The sequence below is a fragment of the Sciurus carolinensis genome, chromosome 7 (genome assembly GCF_902686445.1).
Source record: "Sciurus carolinensis chromosome 7, mSciCar1.2, whole genome shotgun sequence".
NCBI lineage: Eukaryota > Metazoa > Chordata > Mammalia > Rodentia > Sciuridae > Sciurus > Sciurus carolinensis.
The window spans coordinates 147,123,357-147,134,882 of NC_062219.1; the positions used below are offsets into that span (position 1 = coordinate 147,123,357).

General features: G+C 41.9%; 1 protein-coding gene across 5 annotated transcripts in view; it reads right to left on the bottom strand.

The window, feature by feature from the left end:
- The window catches only part of Atxn1 (ataxin 1), a 377,602-nt gene that overhangs the window by 364,537 nt on the left and 1,539 nt on the right, over positions 1 to 11,526 (bottom strand). For 3 of the 5 annotated variants that reach the window (XM_047557703.1, XM_047557702.1, XM_047557704.1), the window contains exon 2: positions 4,949 to 5,063. The gene's annotated coding sequence lies outside the window, so the exon portion shown is untranslated. Of the gene's footprint in view, positions 1 to 4,948; positions 5,064 to 10,362; positions 10,499 to 11,526 lie in introns of those variants that run through there. The other 2 variants (XM_047557705.1, XM_047557706.1) reach the window with 2 other exon arrangements.

Here is an 11,526-nt window from a genome sequence, read left to right on the forward strand (position 1 = left end):
CCCAGGGCCACCCCGCACATCTTGGTCTCAGAGCCTGCAGTGAGCGCCACACCACCAACCAGCACACTGGAGAGAGAAATTGTGCCTGTCTGTCAAATCTTGCGAGCTGAGCAGTGACCCAGTGAAGCTCCTTTAAAAGTCAAAAGTTCATCCTCTCCCTGGGACTCTGGATGCCAAGCAACATCTGGAGCCAACTTAAGCCAGTCCCCTGAAACAGATAAGCATATTGCCTCTGTCATCATTTTCTCCAATTAATAATTACTGAAAGTGCGTAGGAATCTCAGGGAGGAAGGAGGAAGAGGGAAAGAAATGGAGGAATCTCCGAAAGACAGCCTATATCACAAAGTCGGTGTGTGACTGAATGGACAGGCAGGCACGGGAACAGGGGTCCTGCCCTGATCCTGACCTCTGAGAGCACTCTGGGTTATGGTTCTTAAAATCTTACTCTTGGCATGCCCTGCCTTATGTATTGCCTGTAAGCTTCTCAAAGACAGGTTCTCAAGGAGTTTGGGAGATAATCTACAGCCAAAGTGAAGAGGGAAGCTGGGATCAGAGCATGACCACAATCACTGAACTCCTGGGTCAACGTGGGCAAGTTACTTACCCTCTCTGTGCTAGTTTTCTCATCTGTGAAATGAGGGTAACAAGAGTACCTATAAGAAAGGGCTACCGTGAAGATTCAGTGTGTAACTGTGAGCAATTGGTCATCTCTGTGTTCTCTGGAGGGCCTCACTGGCATATCCAGTCTCACACAGTAGATGCTCACTAAACAACCACAGACAGAATGCCCTGGAACTGATTCCCCATCCCTCTGGCTCCTGTCCTAATCCTGCCTCTCTGAAGAAAGTTAGGTAAATCACTGCCTGCACTCTAAGCCATTGGCAGGTAGTACAGAAACCCACCTAAATAACTCAGGCCAAAATAAATAAATAAATAAAAATCTTAAATAACCTTCGAGTGTGCCCTAATTACATGAACACAGATTGCTCACTAGCTCCCCACAGAACCAGATCATTCCAGTCTTCCCCTTCCCTATGAGCCAAGAAATCTTAGACTAACCTTCTCCCCAGAACTAAGGCTCACCCATTCTGTATTTTTCTTTTTCTTTTTTTTTTTTTTTACCTTCTACAAAGTATAAATAAAAAGCCAAACTGTTCAAAGAGCCACGTCTAGAGGCCTGGTATCCCTATCTCCCCACCTCTTTACATACATCTGCATATATATATATATATATTTTAAAGTCTGCAGAAAGCCTCTGGTGAGTCCTCTAATGTTACAAAACACACCCATATTAATGTGATTTATCAAAGTACCGTAAACAAATTGCCACAGACGAACAATTGCTACAGAGTCAAGTAGGCAGCACAATGTCATTTACAAGTTATCACGGGAGATGAATGAATCCACGGTGGAGAAGATCAAAGGAAACCCTGGAACTGTTGTCACTATGTACAGGGCACCACTGAAAATCGTCTTCTTCATAAGACTGTTTAGGGGGACATTGAGGAATCATTTGTTGAAATGGAAAATCCCGCGTGTGCTGAATTTCAAGAGCGGCACGCATGTTCATACGCTCTCATATTAGACGCAGCTAAAATTACCTCGAGTTCCTATTTTTCGAAGGTCTTACAGGAATAAAGGTTTCGCTGAGATTTCATTGAGTGGCAGCTGAGCTCTCGGTTTCCAAGGTGTCTGAGTTGTGGGGGGAGGGACCCCCCGTAATGCACCTGCACAGCATCCCGATTCTTCCCCCCGACCTGTTCACCCCAGGTCTTAAAGAGGAGGCTTAGGAAAGAGGCTCAGGAAGGAGGCTCAGGAAGGCAGTGCCACAACAATCCAGCCACCCTATCCTCCACACATTCTAGGCCACCGCCTGTCCGTCCTGAAATTTAGTCCCCTCCCGCCTTGTGTCCAATGCTCTATCAGACACAGGAACCCAAAGCCCAATTTCCGAGATCACCTTTAGTCCAATGGCTCCTCCAAAGTGACTGCAGCCATTTTATCCCACCCTCCCTCCTGTCTGCCTGACTCCAGAAACTTGGATGTTGGCCAGCACCTGTGCTTCTGCCACGGTGGCCTGGTCAGTTACATACTGAGCACTGGATGGTTCCATCCCAGCCACTTAGATGGCCATCCTTGGTCTCTGTCACTACCCGCTCCAGTGCAATCCAGCCCACCCCCCCCCCAGATCAGCTCAGTGGTCCTCTGCCCCAGTCCTCCCAGGTCCCTCTCTGAACTCCTTGGCATTACTCTCCTGAACTCCCCCCCTGTGAAGTTCCCCCAGAAAGGACAACCCGCCCACTTCTGCCTTGTGTTCACTATTTCAGGACATTTCTTCTCTCCCCTGCCTGACCATGAAGATTATAACCTCCTTCCGGCAGCTCTTACTCATTTCCATTTCCACAGCACCATGCAATAGTTTAAACACACACACACACACACACACACACACACACACACACACATATACACACACACACTATGAATAAATGCATGAATCATTTCTTCACATAGATAGAAACTGTGAACTAGTTAGGTCATAACTTGCTATAGCTATAGCGTATTTATAAAAAGACTAGAACCAGAAATAATTGTAATCCAGTATTTCATTTTTAAAAAAATACTTAATGAACATAACTGAGTACAACATGAATGATACCGTCTCCTGCCCACATTTAGTCATCCGTCGTGAGGGCTGTAATGAGGCCATTATTTATGCAAAATGTTTAGATAAGGCGTATAAGCTTCCTTTAAATGCAATCACAGAAAATGTCAGCTGCTGAAAATTCAAGGTGACTTTGCACTATTTTGTCAGTAATACAATATGAGTATTCATAAGATAGACTTGCTTATTAGACTAGAAACACCTGAGTCTCTTCTCCATGAGCTGCATGTGACCAAGAGATAGGAATTCTTGCTGGTTTTTTTCCACAATAAAATTCTTGAGATATTTTGTTATGACCAGTGACTCTTTTTATAAATACCACAGGTTAAAAAAATAATTGCATATGTATTCACCCTAAATGCAACTGAGCCAGACTCCCCAAAACTGCAGTGTGAAGATTTTCTGCCTGGCATCTAACTGCTAAATGGGGACCCCACTGAGCAAGAAGAAATCAACAGGAAGTTGCCGCACCCTTCCCATTAGCGGGCACCTGTAGCCCTTAAGAGGCTTATCCCTGCAGTTACTCTCTGTTATTCTCTTTCCATTTAAAGAGCACCTTTCTAATCCACAGCCCATAAAATGTAATGAACCCAGTTCGACCATTCACAAGAATACGGTTTGCAATAGCTCCCTCTCTCCTCCACCTTGTCTGGGGGAGGACTTTTCCAGCTCCCCTTTTTGAGGTTTACTGCTTAGGTCACTCAGGTCTTTGTTTTCACTCAAACCACAAATAACCATTTATGCACACGATTCATCGGTTCACCGTACAACAGTATTTTAAAACCCTGCATATACATCCTACCGCGATAAGAGAGCTGTGATAAATTCAGAATGTACAATTCAGAAAAATAAATAGAAGGCACACTGACTTTGCAGAGCTGCAAATGTCTACAGGGTTGGTCCAAAGACCAAGGTCTAGGTGTATTTACCTGTTCCAAGCCACTTATGGTCCAGGAACAGACACTGGAAAACAAGCCCAGTACGAGCACCCTGGCCAGAGACAAGTTACCTGCTAGCAGTAGAAGCTGATGCTAACAGGTCTCCAGCCACTGGCCAAGCACAACACCCACCACAGTGCACCCATCATTTCCCCCATCCTCTCTGCAGCCCTGTGTGCTGTCTCCATCTTACTCATGAGGAAACTGAGGCACAGGAAGGATGCAGAATTGTTCGAGGTCAGAGTAGCACCTCCAGATTTGAGGTCCAGACGGTTTACTTCCAGAGCTCTGGACTCTGAGGTATCATGGAATTTATGTCACGTAACCAATTTTCAGTAGACCGAGGGAGAAATCAGGTGAGTGGTTTTCAAAATGAACATTCTGGAAAAGCAAATATCTGCCTCTTGGCAAATGTGAGGTTTGGTAAAAGTAGACAGTGCTTCTCACCAAGTAAGGAAACAGAGCCATGCCCAAAAGCACGCAGCAGCAACACCTGAGCAGCCAGGGCTTCAGAGCACCAGCAGCGAGCATTTTGATTCAAGAGGTCCAGGGTGGGGCCCCAACTTCTCCCAGGTGATTCCGCTGCCCATTCAGGCTTGGGAACCTCTGATATAGCCTATTTCCACAGATTCCAGCGGGACTGCTCCCAAGGCAAACAGAAATCGATCTCCTATTTTCTATTTCACAATCTCTCGGGTTGTGTACACCTCTGTTGGCCACCTCTTGTTACCCCATGTCCCAGCTAACTCCGGATTTCATTCATGGCCGAATCCTCTCATCTTCTCCTTAACAGAGAACCATGAGTCATCAGCCCTCACTGCACCCTGTGCTGCATGACCCTCCAGGCCAAAAGAATTTACTGTATGTGAGGAAATCAGGAAGTTGTAAAATCCAAACAGACACAAAGAAATTCAAGATGCAACAAATACCAGTTGCCAATGATGGAGCAAACAGTTCTGGTTTCCCTACATGCGAATTCTAGTACAATCAAAACCTAAAATGTGAAAACTGATACGGAACATATCTGACAGCCTAATGTTCTTAATTGTCTCAAGGAAAAGTGACGATTAAAATAGTCAGGCTCAGGCCCCAAACAGAAGCAATCTATTGTCACAAAGTCAAATACAGACTTCCTCATGAACCAAATAATTTAAAGCAAACAGAAGCTTTCGTGCAAATTTATTTTTTTAAAATTTGGCTCAATTTCTCAATTTCCCACACAATACAGGTTGCAAAGAACATTACATTCAACAGTCACCAAAGTGCTGAAACATGGCTGGTAGGCAATTGTCTCAGGTCAACTTTACTCTTAGAAAGAAAACAAGGAGCACCCAAAAATGCTCACCTGACATGTGAAGTACTTCCCCTCGGTGGCAGTGGAGGATGAGTTTGCTGTGCAAGGAGGACAGACAGACCTGCAGCTTGAACGGACCACCCTGGTGACTTGTTGCACGATGCTTCTGTGATTGGTCCAGGAAGCGCAGGAGAGGAGATCCAAAATGAAAAATAGAATAAACTGCTTTTAAAAAGAAGTCATCTTAGGGGTCTACATACATATTTAGACTTAGGGGTCTAAAATATGAATTTTAAGAACATTGGATTTTGCATCTTGTTTTATGATGATCACACAGACACCAGCCAGCTTAAAAAGCAGATCTGGTTTCACTGCCCAAGGCTCAGAGGGAAGCCAACACACAAAAGGTCATCCCTTCAGTCGAATTAACAGCGTGATCTCCCCAGATGAGCCAGTCACTATTACCGTCTTCTTCAACGATTCTAGCCAAACATCTGATAAACACATGCTGGTACTCACAAGGACTATCAGGTGGAAATGGACATGGACCTAACGGTAATCAAGCCAAAGCCTAATTTTAATGTGGCATATATTATCTGTCAACATGCAACCTGAGAGATGATCATGAAAGAACTTAGCTGCTAGCTTATGAGTCCAGTGGGTTTCAGAAAGATGCAGAAGAGCAGAAGAGCAGAAGAGCATCTTAATACGAACATCCTCACCAGACTTTCCATCCCAAATCATTTAATGATTGAATGTATGTCTATGTCATTTTCATTTTGCTACAGTGCCTTGCGCATGGTCAGGTAAAAATTATCCACCGTATGCTACATGAGTGAAGGTGGGAACAGATGGAGGAGAGAAGGAATGGACGTTCCATATACCTTTCCATCAGGGAGCTTGGTGCCTGCAGTAGTTTTTGTGAGGTAAAGACCTATGCATAAAAACGGAAGAAATTGAGGACTTGATCTACTAACATATGATTTATCCCTACCCATTCAAATGATATTTTTAAATACTGGTGATACCCAATTATCCATCTTAAAAACAAAGAACCAGTAGCACGGTTTGATAAAATAATCCCCAAACTAGGAAAAGCTGAACTGATTTACAGTCTTTGATTGCTGAGCTGATCTGCACATTTGTTTAGGCTGATTTTAAATTTAGTTTGGGTTTCCTAAGCTCACGCCAGGTAACAGTAGGAAGGAGAAGGCCCAGAATTACACTGGGTGTCAGAAAGAAACTATTCTGGAGCTATGAATCTGATCTCTAATGTGAATAATCTGTAAACAGGTAAGTGAGCCAATTATCCTTGGGTACATGGTAACACATCTCAGTAGTCATGATTATTTTCATCCATACACACTCGCTATTTTTAAGAGCACAGCCCAGCTGGAAAGGAAAATAACTTCTATTTCTTTCCAGCACTTTTCAAAGTGATGAATAGTAGCCAAAGTATTCTTCCTTCTAACTAACCCATTCACCAAGCATTTATTTTAGCATCTATTCCATGCTATGCAAAAGAACTGTTATAGTCCGTGGCTTCCCCTTGTGCAAACTGAAAAAAAGTTGACATCGGTTCTAGTGTCCTTTAAATGCTGAAAGCCACTGTCCCTCCACCAAGAAATCTGTGGAGTTACCAACAGTGGCCAAGTCAAGCAGAATTTCACAAAACTTGCTTGAAAGGGGAGTCTTGATTTTACCTGGTAACATCTCACATGTGCTTCAAAAGACTTTGGTGATCATTTTGCAACAAGCTGCAGGTACCGTGGATTTGCAGGGAGTGCTGGGTGAGCTCACGGTTGGGAGTGTTTGCTCATCTATGGACGTGTGTGCACACAATTCTATTTACCTATCACCTGGCAGATAAGGTTTTATAGAGTCCAAATTACAGTCCTCCTCCCAATCGGCTGAAGTGCAGAGAACAGTCAAATGTGATGCAAATGCTGTAAAATATTAATTTACTCTCACATTGGTCCGCCTGCTTATTGCTATGGCTCAGGAGTTGGGGTAATAGAGCTGATGTAACTCGTTATATTCCATCAGAGGGAAGAGGCAGGAATAAGGGCAGTGGGAATTCGTTGCAAAATCACACAAACAGTGTACAAGGAAGTAACCTAGATGAGATTTTATATGATGATATGCAATCAGAGTGGAATATTTAGTATTTCAAAAGCACAGTGGGACACGAAAAAACAACACTACTCAAAGTGGAGATGACCAAGGAAGATGGCCCAAATAATACAGACGTGGTGGGCTACACAGACCAGGAGATAATGTGGGAGACAGGGCCCAAGCTAAGGGCACAATAAAGGAAAAGCTGTTTTACACAGTGACAGAAGCACACATTCTCTTTGAGCCTTAGAAGCACAGGAGCTTAGGGGTTTAACAGCTGTGGCAGTTATCACTATAAACTTCTGCTTCCTAATTCCCTCCATAAAGAGCATCCTTGACAAATGAATTCATCGCAGCGTACACCAAAATAACATAATCAGGACACCCTTGCCCTGTCCAGTCAATACACTGATTACACTGCCATGAGTTTTCTGAACAGTAGTTTTGAGGTAGGGTACAATTTTTGCTTACATTATGGCAATTAGCATTGTTTTTATTACTCCACAAATGGGATGCATTAAAAGTGATAGAAAAATCAATGAAAGATTTCTGCTAACATCAAACATATCCAACAAAATATAAGGCTTGTTGCTTCTTTGTCTGCAATAGTTTGAAACATGTTTTAGTACATGTGGGGTGGTGGTAATTTGCAGTACAAATATTTATGGAACATTAGTCTGAAAGATTCAGATTTATGAGGATTCTAAAATATATCACTACACTGATGAAGACGAAATAGAATTACATAATATAATTATGAAAGAAGGAAAAAATTAAGTTTCTACAAATACACATGATTTGCCTACACAATATTCTTTTTTTCTATAAATTTTGAGCATTTATATTTTTTAAAACCTCAATCCAATTACCAGTTTCAGCCAACATTTTAAAAAACTATAAAGCTAGCACCCTATATAACTAGCACCCTATATATTCATTATATAACTTCTTAAAGAACATTTAAGAGTAAATTTATTCTATTAAACTAAGTTAAATGAAGCTAAAATGTGAACAGGGTCATTGATGACTCAAAAAGTCATATCTTAAAAGAAGTGTTACATGTAAGTACTGGAACAGAAATCACTACCTCTCTTGGCACTTCTACAATTTATTGTTTTCAATGAATTTTTGAAAATAAGGAGGGCCTGCTTCTGACAACCTTGGAAGACCAGAGTGAAATTGTACTTTGAAGTATTTTAGCTGCACTGATCTCAGTGTTTCACAGAAGTCAAACTATTACATTATTACTCTGAAAATGTAAAGCAATGTTCGTCAAATAATCTCTCTCCCTAAAAAAGACAGTCTGTCTTGCTGCGCTGTGTCACTTTACCTAAGCAGAGAGTTAAGCTTTTCAGAGTCTAAGCGACATTTTCTTTCAGATAACTATGGCTTAAAGAATTAACATTCACTCCCAAATTCACCTACTTACATGAGTTTCAGGGTTTTAGTAAAACATGGTTATTGACTAACTTCTAATGGGAAACAAAGTGAGCCGGGTGTTAACAATGTGTTAGTCATCAGAAACTGTCATTCAAGGTATGTGCAGAAGCAAAATCCACTTGACATTTCAGAATGGAAAAAAAAAAAAAATAAGAAAGGCACCACATTACTCAGAAAAAATGTGAGTCCTTGAACTCTATAATGACAACAGAAACAGGAGCCATTGAAATGTTTACTAATATTTTAGTAATCTCTTAAAGCTGGCCTTTCCCAGGACTCCCAGACAACTAAGTAAGGTATGTTGAAACTTATGGCCATCTTCAGACATTTGACATATAACCTACCGGCTAAAGAATTTTTCTTTCATCTTTCTCTAAAAGGCAATTTAGAGGCCTGAAGCCTGGTCATAACATTTCTAACAAGATGCCACCTTCTGTTTACCAAACCCTCTTAAAACGAAATCTAGAGAGAAAAATATGGTCTTTCACGGGTTCTCAATCAAAAACAAACATTTCTCATATTTTTTAGCGTGAATTTATTTGTTTACTAAAAACTACAAGTACACGTTTTATGGCAAGTAAAGCAATTTTCCACATGCTGTGCAACATAATCTAGGACCTCTGAGGCATTGTGTAACACTTAAACTCCTGTGCCTTATTTTATATCCTTGCTTCTCCTGTATTTACCTCCCAGAAATAACAGCTCATTTTAACTACAGCAGAGCTTCATCTGACCAGGCCACAGTGAATTTACCAACCACGTAAACTTACTAACCGGTAGAAACTCATAAACCCCCTGTAAGGAGAGTTGAGTAGTTCTCAGTTCTGGGAGAAGGGAGGGGGTATGATTTACCACGTTAGCTAGGCAGCCATAAAACTGTAAATGGACCAGCAGGGTCAACACTAAATCATCACACTATTATTCTCAATTATTCTTTGTTTCAAATATCAGGGTTATTAAAATACTCCCCCTTATTTGGGCTGCCTAAGCAACACAGCTTCAGTAACTCATGCCACTTTTCTTCCTTTTTTTCCCAAAAGATTATTTTTCTTGGTTTAGCAGTCTTCAAAAGGGGATGTCGTAATGCAAAGACTAGAATGCTACTCATTCAATTACATCCTAAAATAGAGTGCAAGTTGTTGATTGTGTAAAAGCACCGCACATTATCAGTCGACCGGCTGTAGGCTTTTATCATCTTTCTCTCAAATGAGAAAATAAGTATTTTAAATTACTATTAAGGATCACAGCCAACAGATCCAAATGAAGAATGAATACATTCATCATGCCTGCTGACTGTCAGTACCAGCATTTTTAATCATGGCTATAAAATTTTAAGATGTAACAAGAGGGATATACTTATTCCAATAAGTTACTTCCCCCAAATAAACCCTTTGGAACGCCAGCCATCACTACAGGCAATTTGGGATCCAAAGGATGGTTGCTCTTCACACTTGAAAGGGTTAAGTGCCTGGAAGGCCCAAGGCACCAGACTGCAAAAGAAATGTTGCTTTAGTAAGCTCTGAAAGGTTTCTAACAAGTACCAAATACTTGTTGATCTGTTCACAATAAACACCAGCAGGATTGTCAGGCGCCTTTCACTGTCTGGGGAGATGCATTTACATACTGTACCCAGTAAGAACAGCTTGTTGATCTCCTTTATAAAAGTTGAGTAGCTAGAAGCCTCATTCAGTGTCTGCCATCCAAATGACTGAAAAAAGATGCAATTGAAATAGTGAAGTCTCTCATCTGGCTTGGGCAGCACAAATGCTGTGCATAAAACACTTGGAGTAGTTCAGGCAAACCCACCTGAATGGACGAGGAACACTGTCTGTTGCCATGGCAGCCTGATCTAATTACATGAGTGATCAGGGCTGGAGTAAGTGCAGGGAAAACCTACCACTGACACCTACCTGCATGATGAGAAAGGCAGGCAGGAGGTTCAGGGGAGCCCTTCAACCTCTGCTTTATGTGGAAGGTGGCATTCAAGCCCATTTATCTGCAGAGCTGCTAAAATATTGACGGATGCATGCACAGTTAGAGGACAATCAGAGGAGATTAAATGCCACTGCATTAGCAGTAATGGTGCAATCCCTTTCCAAGAGTTTATGTGCTGGATTTTCTCTTCCTCCTCTCCCTTGGCTTCCCCAGGCAGAAGTTTCATTCCAAAAAAAAAAAAAAGAACTGAGCTCGAGTTTGAAACTACCTTTACCCCAAATAAACCAGAGGGTGGGCTTAACAGGGGCTTTGAAGAACTGCAAGTCCTTCCAGAAATCCAAACAGAAGTGGCTCAGCTAACATCGTTGAAAAAGTAACCCTCTATGCCTAAAAATAACCAGCAAGTAACTACCCACTGCTGTGTGCAATATATAACGATGATGTTTAAATATTAAGAACAGCCTGCATTATAAAACACAAATGTCATTGAGATGTGACTACTAGATTGCCAAGGGAGAACTTATTTGCATACACACATTCCCATGCATGCACGACAAGATGTGCACGGAGAATGCCACTCTAAGGCATTAGTTTTTATTCTGTGGGTGTAATAGGGTCTTCTAATTTTGCTAATTGTATCCTGTGGATCTCACAGGGAAGCTATGAATCTCTTCGGGGACAGAACCAGTTTGGAGGAGTCCCTACTGCACAACATACGGTAAACAAAATAAAAATAGCTTGCCGTTCTTGTTAGCCACATCGCGCATTATATAACCGGCTTCCGACTGGCTTTTTTTTTTTTTTTTTCCTCCGCCCTTACTACTCTTCAGTAATTTCCCAATCTTCCCAAGTATTTATATTACCCTCTTATCTGTAGGATTATATACCAAGAAAGCAAAACAAAACAGAGCAGCCACGGGATCAAACCGAACCCCCCCCCCCCGTCTTAGAAACTGATTTTTGGTTTTGTTTTGTTGTTTTCGGCCAGTCTTGATCCCCACCCTACTTCCACCCCCCAGTAAGGTTCTTGCTCAACCACCCTAGAAAACCTGAATCGTCTCATCGCTTCCAGTCAGCCCCCTACGTGGTCTGCAATAAAATGAAAGCACAAGCCACGGAGTTTAAGAAGGCGGCCTGAA